Source organism: Dermochelys coriacea, chromosome 1, assembly GCF_009764565.3.
Source record: "Dermochelys coriacea isolate rDerCor1 chromosome 1, rDerCor1.pri.v4, whole genome shotgun sequence".
NCBI lineage: Eukaryota > Metazoa > Chordata > Testudines > Dermochelyidae > Dermochelys > Dermochelys coriacea.
In genome coordinates this window covers 6464905-6477225 of record NC_050068.2, presented here as the reverse complement: position 1 = coordinate 6477225, position 12321 = coordinate 6464905, and the positions used below count along the sequence as shown (strand labels likewise).

At 49.6% G+C, this 12321-nt stretch overlaps 1 protein-coding gene across 6 annotated transcripts in view; it reads left to right on the top strand.

Moving 5' to 3' along the window:
• The window catches only part of NUMA1 (nuclear mitotic apparatus protein 1), a 66180-nt gene that overhangs the window by 2911 nt on the left and 50948 nt on the right, over window positions 1-12321 (top strand). For 4 of the 6 annotated variants that reach the window (XM_038390378.2, XM_038390430.2, XM_038390405.2 and 1 more), the window contains exon 2: window positions 6015-6073. The exons of the other annotated variants lie outside the window; for them this stretch is intronic. The gene's annotated coding sequence lies outside the window, so the exon portion shown is untranslated. The remainder of the gene's footprint in view (window positions 1-6014; window positions 6074-12321) is intronic. 6 annotated transcript variants of the gene reach the window in all.

The window sequence follows — 12321 nt, the reverse complement described above, 5'->3', positions numbered from 1 at the left end:
TGGTGACCAGGGGGAGGGGGAAGCTGGGGGGACGATGACGTGGGGGGAGCTGGGGGAAGGGGGGGAGCTGGGGGGACGGTGACGGGGGGGGAGCTGGGGAGGGGGAAGCTGGGGGATGGTGACTTGGAGGAAGAGGGAGTGCTGAGGGGAGGGGGAAGCTGGGGGGACGGTGTCCTGGGGGGAGCTGAGGAGGTGCTGGAGGAGGGGGGAGCTGAGGGGAGGGGGAAGCTGGGGGGACGGTGTCCTGGGGGGAGCTGAGGAGGTGCTGGAGGAGGGGGGAGCTGAGGGGAGGGGGAAGCTGGGGGGACGGTGTCCTGGGGGGAGCTGAGGAGGTGCTGGAGGAGGGGGGAGCTGAGGGGAGGGGGAAGCTGGGGGGACGGTGTCCTGGGGGGAGCTGAGGAGGTGCTGGAAGAGGGGGGAGCTGAGGGGAGGGGGAAGCTGGGGGATGGTGATTAGCGGGGAGAGGAGGTGCTGAGAGGATGGTGACTTGGGGGGAGCTGGGGGGATGGTGACCAGGGGGAGGGGGAAGCTGGGGGGACGATGACGTGGGGGGAGCTGGGGGAAGGGGGGGAGCTGGGGGGACGGTGACGTGGGGGGAGCTGGGGAGGGGGAAGCTGGGGGATGGTGACTTGGAGGAAGAGGGAGTGCTGAGGGGAGGGGGAAGCTGGGGGGACGGTGTCCTGGGGGGAGCTGAGGAGGTGCTGGAGGAGGGGGGAGCGGAGGGGAGGGGGAAGCTGGGGGGACGGTGTCCTGGGGGGAGCTGAGGAGGTGCTGGAGGAGGGGGGAGCGGAGGGGAGGGGGAAGCTGGGGGGACGGTGTCCTGGGGGGAGCTGAGGAGGTGCTGGAGGAGGGGGAGGGAGGGAGGGGGAGAGCTGGGGGGGCGGGTGTCCTGGGGGGAGCTGAGGAGGTGCTGGAGGAGGGGGGAGCTGAGGGGAGGGGGAAGCTGGGGGATGGTGATTAGCGGGGAGAGGAGGTGCTGAGGGGATGGTGACTTGGGGGGAGCTGGGGGGATGGTGACCAGGGGGAGGGGGAAGCTGGGGGACGATGACGTGGGGGGAGCTGGGGGAAGGGGGGGAGCTGGGGGGACGGTGACGTGGGGGGAGCTGGGGAGGGGGAAGCTGGGGGATGGTGACTTGGAGGAAGAGGGAGTGCTGAGGGGAGGGGGAAGCTGGGGGGGACGGTGTCTTGGGGGGAGCTGAGGAGGTGCTGGAGGAGGGGGGAGCTGAGGGGAGGGGGAAGCTGGGGGGATGGTGATTAGTGGGGAGAGGAGGTGCTGAGAGGATGGTGACTTGGGGGGAGCTGAGGGGAGAGGGGGAGCTGGGAGGATGGTGACCAGGGGGAGGGGGAAGCTGGGGGGGACGATGACGTGGGGGGAGCTGGGGGAAGGGGGGGAGCTGGGGGGGACGGTGACTTGAGGGGTGTGGAGGGGGAAGCTGAGGGGAGGGGGAAGCTGGGGGGACGGTGTCCTGGGGGGAGCTGAGGAGGTGCTGGAGGAGGGGGGAGCTGAGGGGAGGGGGAAGCTGGGGGGACGGTGTCCTGGGGGGAGCTGAGGAGGTGCTGGAGGAGGGGGGAGCTGAGGGGAGGGGGAAGCTGGGGGGATGGTGATTAGCGGGGAGAGGAGGTGCTGAGAGGATGGTGACTTGGGGGGAGCTGGGAGGATGGTGACCAGGGGGAGGGGGAAGCTGGGGGGACGATGACGTGGGGGGAGCTGGGGGAAGGGGGGGAGCTGGGGGGGACGGTGACTTGAGGGGTGTGGAGGGGGAAGCTGAGGGGAGGGGGAAGCTGGGGGGACGGTGTCGTGGGGGGAGCTGAGGAGGTGCTGGAGGAGGGGGGAGCTGAGGGGAGGGGGAAGCTGGGGGGACGGTGTCCTGGGGGGAGCTGAGGAGGTGCTGGAGAAGGGGGGAGCTGAGGGGAGGGGGAAGCTGGGGGGATGGTGATTAGTGGGGAGAGGAGGTGCTGAGAGGATGGTGACTTGGGGGGAGCTGAGGGGAGAGGGGGAGCTGGGAGGATGGTGACCAGGGGGAGGGGGAAGCTGGGGGGACGATGACGTGGGGGGAGCTGGGGGACGGTGACGTGGGGGGAGCTGGGGAGGGGGAAGCTGGGGGATGGTGACTTGGAGGAAGAGGGAGTGCTGAGGGGAGGGGGAAGCTGGGGGGACGGTGTCCTGGGGGGAGCTGAGGAGGTGCTGGAGGAGGGGGGAGCTGAGGGGAGGGGGAAGCTGGGGGGACGGTGTCCTGGGGGGAGCTGAGGAGGTGCTGGAGGAGGGGGGAGCTGAGGGGAGGGGGAAGCTGGGGGGACGGTGTCCTGGGGGGAGCTGAGGAGGTGCTGGAGGAGGGGGGAGCTGAGGGGAGGGGGAAGCTGGGGGGATGGTGATTAGCGGGGAGAGGAGGTGCTGAGAGGATGGTGACTTGGGGGGAGCTGAGGGGAGAGGGGGAGCTGGGAGGATGATGATGAGGGCGGCTGAGGGGACGCTTGATCTGAAGGGAGTCTACTTACCCGTCCCAAGACGGGTGGCTCCCTGCTGTCTGTCTCTCCTGTGCTCGGTACAGGACCTTGCTCGCAGAGCTAAACCGCTGCTCCAGCCCTGCCCTGCAGGTGCCTCAGGACAGAGGAGTCCTCGGTGCCAGTCTTGGGCAGCAAGTGTCTGACCTTCCCCGTGGCCGCAGGAAGAAGCGGGGAAGCTTCCTGCTGGCATCTCCCCGCCAGGCAGCTGTGCCCTGAGAGCAAGGGGCTGTCAGCTTTTCTCCCACCAGCTGCGGGGCAGATGCTGGGGAGCCTGGGGTGGCTTGGTGTGTGTGCAAGTGTTGTGGATTGTGCAACTGTTGCCTGTGAGGGGGATGTGAGTGGTGTTGGGTATGAATTTCCTGGAGTATGTGCATGGACACAAATAGACAGATGTTATCCAAGCTTCTCCTGTGGTTGTCCACGGTCTGGGAGGCTCCCATGTTTTCTTGAATAGCTCCAATTTAATCTGTTTGTTAAGCTGTCTGGCCTTGCTTTGAGCTGCTCCACTTCTGAAGGTGCATCTGTCATTCACCTGAGGCTTATGTACGGATTGCCCCTCACCATTTCTCCAGATGGTGAGCACATCAGAGATGCCAAAAAGTCCCTGAGAAAGTGGCAGGCTGGCTTACCTGTTATCTCTCTTCCTAGCATGATTTTTAATTACAGTGCTTGGCAAACTTCTTTTCTGCAGGGTGGATTTGATTTAAATCAAATTGATTTAGTCCAAAAGAAGAAAATATTTTTTCTACATTGGCACAAGAAGCTACTGCTGTTAAAAGTGAGATTATCATTTCAACAGTCTCTGAATCCAAGTCTTTAAGTGACCTTCACCAGTGTGACTTTTCTTTAAAACATCATCAGCAAACATATATTTCTTGAATGGTTCTTATTCCCAAACTGGGTCTCTTTTACGGCCTGCTGCCATTATAGGTTTCCCTTCTAGTGAGAAAATGGTTTTATTTATTTAAAAACAATTATCGCTGGGGACACACATCCACGGTTTGAGAACTGCAAAACTAAGCATCTCTGATGGTATCTTCTAGTCTGAGCACTGAGACCCATTGGGTAGACCGAAAGATTAACCTAAATCTATACAGAAGCCCCTGGAATCCCATAAAATTGGGTCCCTAATCCATGAACTATTGGAACTCATTTACAAAACTTTTCTTAAACATTACATGACTATATTGTCTCATACTATAGAATTAGAATTTATAATCCCTATTCCATGATGAGATATCTTTGATGTATCTTAAAATAGATTTTTTCCTCAAAAAGCATTTTATCAAAAAAATTCCATTTTTTTTTAAATCATTGATTTTTATCTACCCTGCTTTTCTGTTTCTGTCAGGAAATGCACCAAGAATTACTGTATTTTTAATGATTCCCTCATACACACACACTCACTTCATTTGTTGGTAGCGCCTGCAAAGATCTGTGGTCTTGATCCCTGTTTGTGGGGGAATTCATTGGGGAGCAGCAGAGCCTGACTTCAAAACACAGACATTTTAGGTTGACTTTTCTGGTGGCACGCTCTCCTTTCTCTTTAGTTTTGCCTGTCTTCTGATATATCTCTTGTTCCTAGCTCACTTCAGTTCTTGACTTGTGCAGGTTAGGCCTCCGATCCAGGAGTTACACTGGAGACCTGGAGTGAATAGGTCTCGGTGTTGGTGTATTTCAGTGTCTCCGGTTGGAGGAGGTGGGCTCTCTAGACTTCCTTTTGTATTGTGGGGAAATTGTACATATTTAAAGCAGTATTCTAAGGAGGTGCTTTTGTGGAGGTGTACATATAGTATTAATACCCCATCGTTACTTGTGTTTGCTATGGAGATTCTACCCTTTTCATATCGAATCTAAAACCTTTTCTCCTCCCGTCACCCTTCATTTGTGTTGAAGGTTATTGGCTGGGGTTATGTAAAACTGTGCGAGTCTCCTTCCATACAGCCTAGATTATTGGGCTGGTATGTGCAAGATCCTTGTTTTAGTTGGGTATCTTCCAAGCACTGTCATATGTTGGTGTAGAGCTAGTCAAGAAACGTGAATTAATGGGTCCAACGCTTCAAACATGTAAGTGCCACCCGAGTCCAAGCCTGCCCAACCCCCTGGGTCCGAGTTTAGGTAGCTAGCCTGAGCTGCCGTCTATGTCACAACTTCCATACAGCTGTTTTTAGCGTGCTAGCTTGAGCTGACCCAACGCGAGTCTGTGTACCTGAGCTGGGAATCGCACATCCAAGCTGCAAGGTAGACATACTCTCTGTTCCTCAGTTTCCCCATCTACAAAATGGGGATAAGGTACTCCAGTGATGGGTGAGGATCTAGCTATCTCAGGTACTTAGCTGGCCACCATCACTGTAGTATCTGAACTGCTCACAATCTTGAATGTATTTTTTTTTTTCCTTCATAACATCCCTGTGAGGCAAGGCAGTGCTATGATCCTCATTTTACAGATGGGGGAACTGAGGCACGAAGGGACTTGCCCAAAGTCACATAGGAAGTCTGTGGTGGAGTAGGGAATTGAATCCAGCTCTCTCAAGTGCTAAGCTAGTGATCTGACCACTGGACCACCTCTTCTCTCTGGGTGGCATTACAAATCCTGAAACAAAATATTGGTCTGCTCCCATGCTTTGTCTTGTCTATGTTCAGGTCTCTGGAGCAGGGATTGTCTCTTAGGCTATGTACACTACGCAGCTTTGAGCGACATGGCTGTGTCGCTACAGCCGTACAGTGTAGCCGCTGTTTGTCGGCTCTCCTGCCGACAGAAAACTTCCACCCCAACAAGTGGCATTTGTGCTGTCGGCAGGAGCGCTCTCCCACCAACAAAGCACTGTTCACACTGGTGCTTGTCGTGGCAAAGCTTTTGTCTTTCGGGCGGTGAGGGGGTTCAACACCTCTCAAAGACACAAGTTTTGTTGTTCAGTTGCCAGTGTAGACATAGCATTAGTCACGGCAGCTGGGAGGGGTACTTCCTAGCTTGGGTTAGCCGTCCGTGTACACATATCTGACAGGATTGTATTCAGGTGGCTAGCCTGAGCCGCTGCCTGCACCACTGTGGCCACGCTGCTATTTCTAGCATGCTCGCTTGATCAGAGTTAGCGCCTGTACGTCTACCCAGACTGAGAACTAAACCTCCCAGCTGCAGTGCAGGCAAACCGTTCCTATGTGCGCTTACAGCATTCGGCACAGCGGGGCACTGACCTCAGTTGTACTGCACTACAAATAACCTCTCTGTACAAATGTTTTATCTGCTATGTTGCAGGTAACACCTCAAGCTACCATATAATTGAAAGCCTGCACTTTGTCTAATCAGTCTTGTTTCCTCTGTGTAGTCAGCCAGCATCCCTGTTAGCTTTCATCTATCATAGCAAGAGGGGGAGAGATGCACTTTCCTGTGTTTAAAGAAATGTAATAGTAAAGCTGCAGAAACTGGAAGGGCAACTTGGTGGCCGGTTCTGGTTGCTTGTGTCTTTTTAAGCAGTTAAAGGCTGATTGCACTTTTTCTTTTGTTGTAGTGTTTTGATGGTTGGACCCATCCAAGTGGACTGCATTCCCTTTTGTCTTTCTCTCTAAGGTAAGTCTCCTTTATGTGTGTGTCCTCTGCACGTATTGCTTCATACTCCCAATGACTACTGTCCCTGTTGTGTCATGCTTCTGTAGTATAAATATCGTCTGTTTGAACATAAGAACGACCCTACTGGGTCAGACCAAGGGTCTATCTAGCTCAGTGCTGTCTTCCAGCAGTGGCCAATGCCAGGTGCCCCAGAGGGAATGAACAGCACAGTTAACCCTCAAGTGATCCATCCCCTGTCACTCATTCCCAGCTTCTGGCAAACAGGCTTGCCAGCAGATATTGGGGTTTTCCATTAAAGTTATGTTCTGAGGTGGTCGGGATGCTGCAGCTTATCCCCTAGGTTAGAAATGGAGTGGGCAGGAGTTGGGTGGGATTTGTAGGCCTGACACTTCTTTGCATCAAGCTGTAGTGGTAAGAGGTAAGGCTGTCTTTTTCACAGCCATGGCTGCGCTCTGGGATTTAACATCAGATTGTCCATGTGGGGGCTGAGCAGGACTTGAAAAACGTATCCAACATAAAAATACGAACCCAAGGAGTAAATCGGCTAGCCAGGGTGAAAAATACCCTGCCCCATGCTCTCCACTAGGAATTGTTGTGGGGAAGTTCTGTGTCCTGTGTTATACAAGAGGTCAAACTAGATGATCACAATTAATTATTCTTTCTGGCCTTGGAATCCATATACTTATCTAGGGATTTGATGGATTCTCCATCTCTTGAAGTCTTTAAACCAAGACAGGATCCTGTTCTAAAAGAGATACTTTAATCCAAACAGTAGTTATGGGTTTGATGTAGAAGTAACTGGGAGAGATTCTCTGGCCTTTGATGTGCAGGAGGTCAGAACAGACTGTCATAATGATCCCATCTGGCCTTAAAATCTGCAAAAATCCACCTCATGCTTTTCTGTGAATGCTTTCTTCCCCTGGGCTCCTCTCTGCCTCCCTGTACTTTCAATGGCCTGCAGCTTACGCACCCATCCGAAGTTCACATTTGCCTGGGTGAGTGGGATTTCAAAGTTCTCTGTAAGACTGGGAATGGGCAAGGGGAGCAGGAAGGATGACGCTTGAGCTGAAATGTAGGTGGGAAAACTCCATGTTGGAAAAGGAAGGTGTTTGCTCAACAGTGTGTTCATCACATTTAAAAACAATAAACAGATTTAAACACACACTAAACATACCAGGAGTCACACATTTGGATTCTGTTAGAACTTATGGAGTCTTAATAATCCAAAATCTTTCCAGCCCTTCCCCAAGTGTTGGAGCCTGCCTTGGATAGAAGGTCCTTTCTGTTTGCTGGATCGGAAGAAAGACCTTGCCTCCCCTGAGCAAGAGTCTTGCCTGTGGTGGCTGGCACTGTGGATTGATGTAAATCACCAAGTGGAAAGCCTTGATTTAGATCATTGGTTGTAATCAATGTTTCCATTTGTGCTTCAGTTATTTTCTAAAGAAAGGTGTATTTTCACTTGGATTCACAGCTAAATAGAGCCTTCATACCAGATTTGGTACATCTTTTTTGCTACCTAGAAGGATATGCTATATATATATAAGCAAGCAATTATATAGCTTAATATTTTCAGATTCTTATTAATTGTGGACTTTTAATAAGTTAGAAAATGGTGAATGATGTATTGCTTTTATACTAGAAAATTCACTTTTTGCTCATGATTTGTGTCAAGCTGCACTAGGATGGTAACTGGAATTTAAACACAGAAAAGAATATACAATTTATTTTTATTAAACCAAACCACTTTAAACGTTTCGGATACATAAACGTCTCATCAAACCATGTTTCACTTTTACAACTAAATGATTTATTAAACAGAGGGATTAACTATTATCCGTGAATTAAACTGATTTCAACTGAGCAAATGGTTCCCGTGAGTTACATGATGGTGTCTCCTGGACTCGGAGGCCAGGTCCCAACCCCTGTGAGGACTTTGCCAGTGTGCTGCACTCACTAGCACAGCCCCTGGGTCCCCCAGAAGATCAAGTTCTTAATACAGACCATGATCTACTGTGCCATGTTTGTAAAGCTTGACCTCAAAAGTCAAATGTTTTTCCCTGATTCTTTGTATATGAAACTCAAGTTTTGATAGAGGATGGATTCAGCATTTTTATTTAAATGATTTAAGAGATTATTATAAGTTTAGACCTTGACATATATTGCATTATATTCCTCTTTCATTTTAAACAGATGTCTTTTGTAATTGAAAGACTTAGAATCATAGAATCATAGAATATCAGGGTTGGAAGGGACCCCAGAAGGTCATCTAGTCCAACCCCCTGCTCAAAGCAGGACCAAGTCCCAGTTAAATCATCCCAGCCAGGGCTTTGTCAAGCCTGACCTTAAAACCTCTAAGGAAGGAGATTCTACCACCTCCATAGGTAACGCATTCCAGTGTTTCACCACCCTCTTAGTGAAAAAGTTTTTCCTAATATCCAATCTAAACCTCCCCCATTGCAACTTGAGACCATTACTCCTCGTTCTGTCATCTGCTACCATTGAGAACAGTCTAGAGCCATCCTCTTTGAAACCCCCTTTCAGGTAGTTGAAAGCAGCTATCAAATCCCCCCTCATTCTTCTCTTCTGCAGACTAAACAATCCCAGCTCCCTCAGCCTCTCCTCATAAGTCATGTGCTCTAGACCCCTAATCATTTTCGTTGCCCTTCGTTGTACTCTTTCCAATTTATCCACATCCTTCCTGTAGTGTGGGGCCCAAAACTGGACACAGTACTCCAGATGAGGCCTCACCAGTGTCGAATAGAGGGGAACGATCACGTCCCTCGATCTGCTCGCTATGCCCCTACTTATACATCCCAAAATGCCATTGGCCTTCTTGGCAACAAGGGCACACTGCTGACTCATATCCAGCTTCTCGTCCACTGTCACCCCTAGGTCCTTTTCCGCAGAACTGCTGCCGAGCCATTCGGTCCCTAGTCTGTAGCGGTGCATTGGATTCTTCCATCCTAAGTGCAGGACCCTGCACTTATCCTTATTGAACCTCATTAGATTTCTTTTGGCCCAATCCTCCAATTTGTCTAGGTCCTTCTGTATCCTATCCCTCCCCTCCAGCGTATCTACCACTCCTCCCAGTTTAGTATCATCCGCAAATTTGCTGAGAGTGCAATCCACACCATCCTCCAGATCATTTATGAAGATATTGAACAAAACGGGCCCCAGGACCGACCCCTGGGGCACTCCACTTGACACCGGCTGCCAACTAGACATGGAGCCATTGATCACTACCCGTTGAGCCCGACAATCTAGCCAGCTTTCTACCCACCTTATAGTGCATTCATCCAGCCCATACTTCCTTAACTTGCTGACAAGAATGCTGTGGGAGACCGTGTCAAAGCTTTGCTAAAGTCAAGAAACAATACATCCACTGCTTTCCCTTCATCCACAGAACCAGTAATCTCATCATAAAAGGCGATTAGATTAGTCAGGCATGACCTTCCCTTGGTGAATCCATGCTGACTGTTCCTGATCACTTTCCTCTCCTCTAAGTGCTTCAGGATTGATTCTTTGAGGACCTGCTCCATGATTTTTCCAGGGACTTACTATGATTTGAACAAAATAAAATAATCCATTTTTTAAAATCATCATTTTGTTATCCACCCTGGTGACAGGGTATTAGTTCCTTAACATCACTAGCCTGTCAGCCACTCAAGCACTCCTCCTCCAAACTGTGCCAGCCCTGTCTTCGCCTTGAGGTTAACAATAGGTGTGCTAAGTCCCTGAGTGCCCTTGAAGTGTTCTCTTGTGATACCCAGCCCCTGACACTGGCTCTTCACAGAAATCCTGGTTTCTCTGCTCCCAAAGGAGTGGTGTACCCCAGTTTACCAGTTTTACCTTAAACCACCACTACTGTATAACATACAACTTTTGTAATGAAACAAAAAAAGGTTTATTTAAGAGAAATTCCACGAGAAACGAATGATGGAAACAAATTGTTTACAATACAAAACAAAATAATAAAATGTGAACTAATATTTCCCTTTTCTGTCTAATAAAGTAGGTTCCTTTCCTCCTCCCCCACCCACACAAAGTTCAGTTTGTTGCAGAACTGACTGGCCTGGGGTGAGCCAGCGTTCACTCTTTCATGAAAAATGTACCGAGGGGGGCATGGAAGCAGAGGGTCTTTCTTTGCCTGCCATATACGGAGGCCTGATCTATGCCAAAAAATTAAATTGGCTTAACTACATCTCTCGGGTTCAGAAAAATACCCTGAGCAGTATAGTTAAGCCAACCTAACTCACAGCGTAGACAGCACTAAGTTGATGGAAGACTTCTTCTGTTGACCTACCTACTGCCTCTCTGGGAGTTGGATTACCTAAAGCTGATTGGAAAACCCTTCCCGTTTGTCTATGTAGTGTCTACACTGAAGCCCCAACAGGGGCACAGCCGTAGTGGTGCTCCTGTAGCATTTCAAGTGTAGACACTCACATGATTCCCTGGTGACTAACTTCTATTCCAAGATCAGAAGGGTATAATTTTCAATATAGTTACATTATTCCCTACATATTACCCATACACACGCACATCACAATGATTATGGATATTGATAAGTTATAAGCTTTCAGTCGAGACATCACAAACTACCTTTGTGGATAAATACCATGCAAGCAGTGTATTAGGGTTAGTGAATTTGTTAGGCCTCAGACAGGAATTGCTTGTAGAGAACAGCGAACCTTTTGCCAGCTGACATCATTTGGCTTCTGTGTCACACCTCACAAGAGTGGTTTAGTCTCTGTGACTCGCCTTAATCACCCCCCACCGTTGGTTCCTGGAAGAACTGTGATAACCCTCCCGCATGGAGTGGAACACAATCCTACATAAGTCATTCATAAATGTAATGCAATAGTCCCTCCAAGATGCTGCATTAGGTTGCAATATATCATGGGCTTTAGGGGATTTTGTAGAGAAAAGTAGCAGAAGCAGTTAAGCACTGCTCTTCCTAGCAAGGTGATATCACTGTTCTCCAAGTCGGCATGCACAGAGGCTAGCTATTAAACCATTATCCCAAACCATATTCCAAACCTGGGGACAGGGCACTTATACTCTCTGCCTGTGTCAGCTCTTAAAGTTTTGCTAACCCTCCATTTAAGTCCAAATGTAAACAGAGGCCATCTACAAAATAATTGCTACTCAGTTGGGAAAAATGACCTAGTTATGACATGATTGTAAAGTAGGTTGGATCTAACTCGGTTCCTGAACCATAACTAGAGCCATATAAATATCCAGTTCAGAACAAGGTTAAATAATGGTTCAGTCCTGTGCACTGTGCAAGACCAAACCATTTGGAGGGATTACCATGCTGTGTGTTCTACTGTAGGAATCGGTGTTGACAGGACCTCAGAGATAACAGGCAAACATTAATTATTTGTATCACTATCACACCTCAGAGTCCTAGTTACAGACCAGGACCCCATTGTTCTAGGTGCTATACAAACACATTAGAAAAAGACAGTCAGTCCCTGCCCAAAGAGCTTCCAATCTCGCTATAAGAGAAGAGGCAACAGATGGATACAAGGCAGGTGGATACAGACAGAATGGGGATGATATTGGTCAGCAGGATCGGCTGTAGTCTCAGCACATCAGCCTGACCGTTGTCAAGTGTTTTGTCGGCATTGCAGAAAAGGAGAATTTTGAGGAGGATAATGAGGAAAATCCAGCTGTGCGTTTCTGGTGAAGTACTATGATCCGCAGTGGAGAGTTGACTAGTGCTTGCACTTCAAAGCCTAAATATGTTGATTTAACAGGCCTTTGGGATGATTAGAAGTTCTCTTCTCTAAGGGATTTTTTGGATGGAGATGTAATACTCAGTGCTTGTGGTCCTTGTCAGTTCTATAGACGTTAAGTATTTAATCCTCCTGACACCTCTGTGCGATATCTCTATCTGTGGTGGTGAACAGTGGGACTGGCCTCGTGCTTTAGATTATGAACCCCTCAATAGGTGAGACATGCCATTCAGTTTCTCCTCCTTAGACCCACTACTATCATGTCTCTCCTTGTCTGGATTGAATTTTTCCTGGCAGGGCTGAAATTTGGTGACTAATATCATAGTGGCTGATGAAAGCATAGGTGGTTTGATCTATGAGTCTGAGGGAAACTGGCCCGAGTACTGTTTGCTATGTTCTCAGTGGCCTCGCATGCTTTTGTGATGGGGGAAGAGAGACAAAACTGAGCCTTGTGGAACACGCTCAAGAGTTCCTTGACCCCAGAGACGGCCAAAGTTACCATGCCTCAGT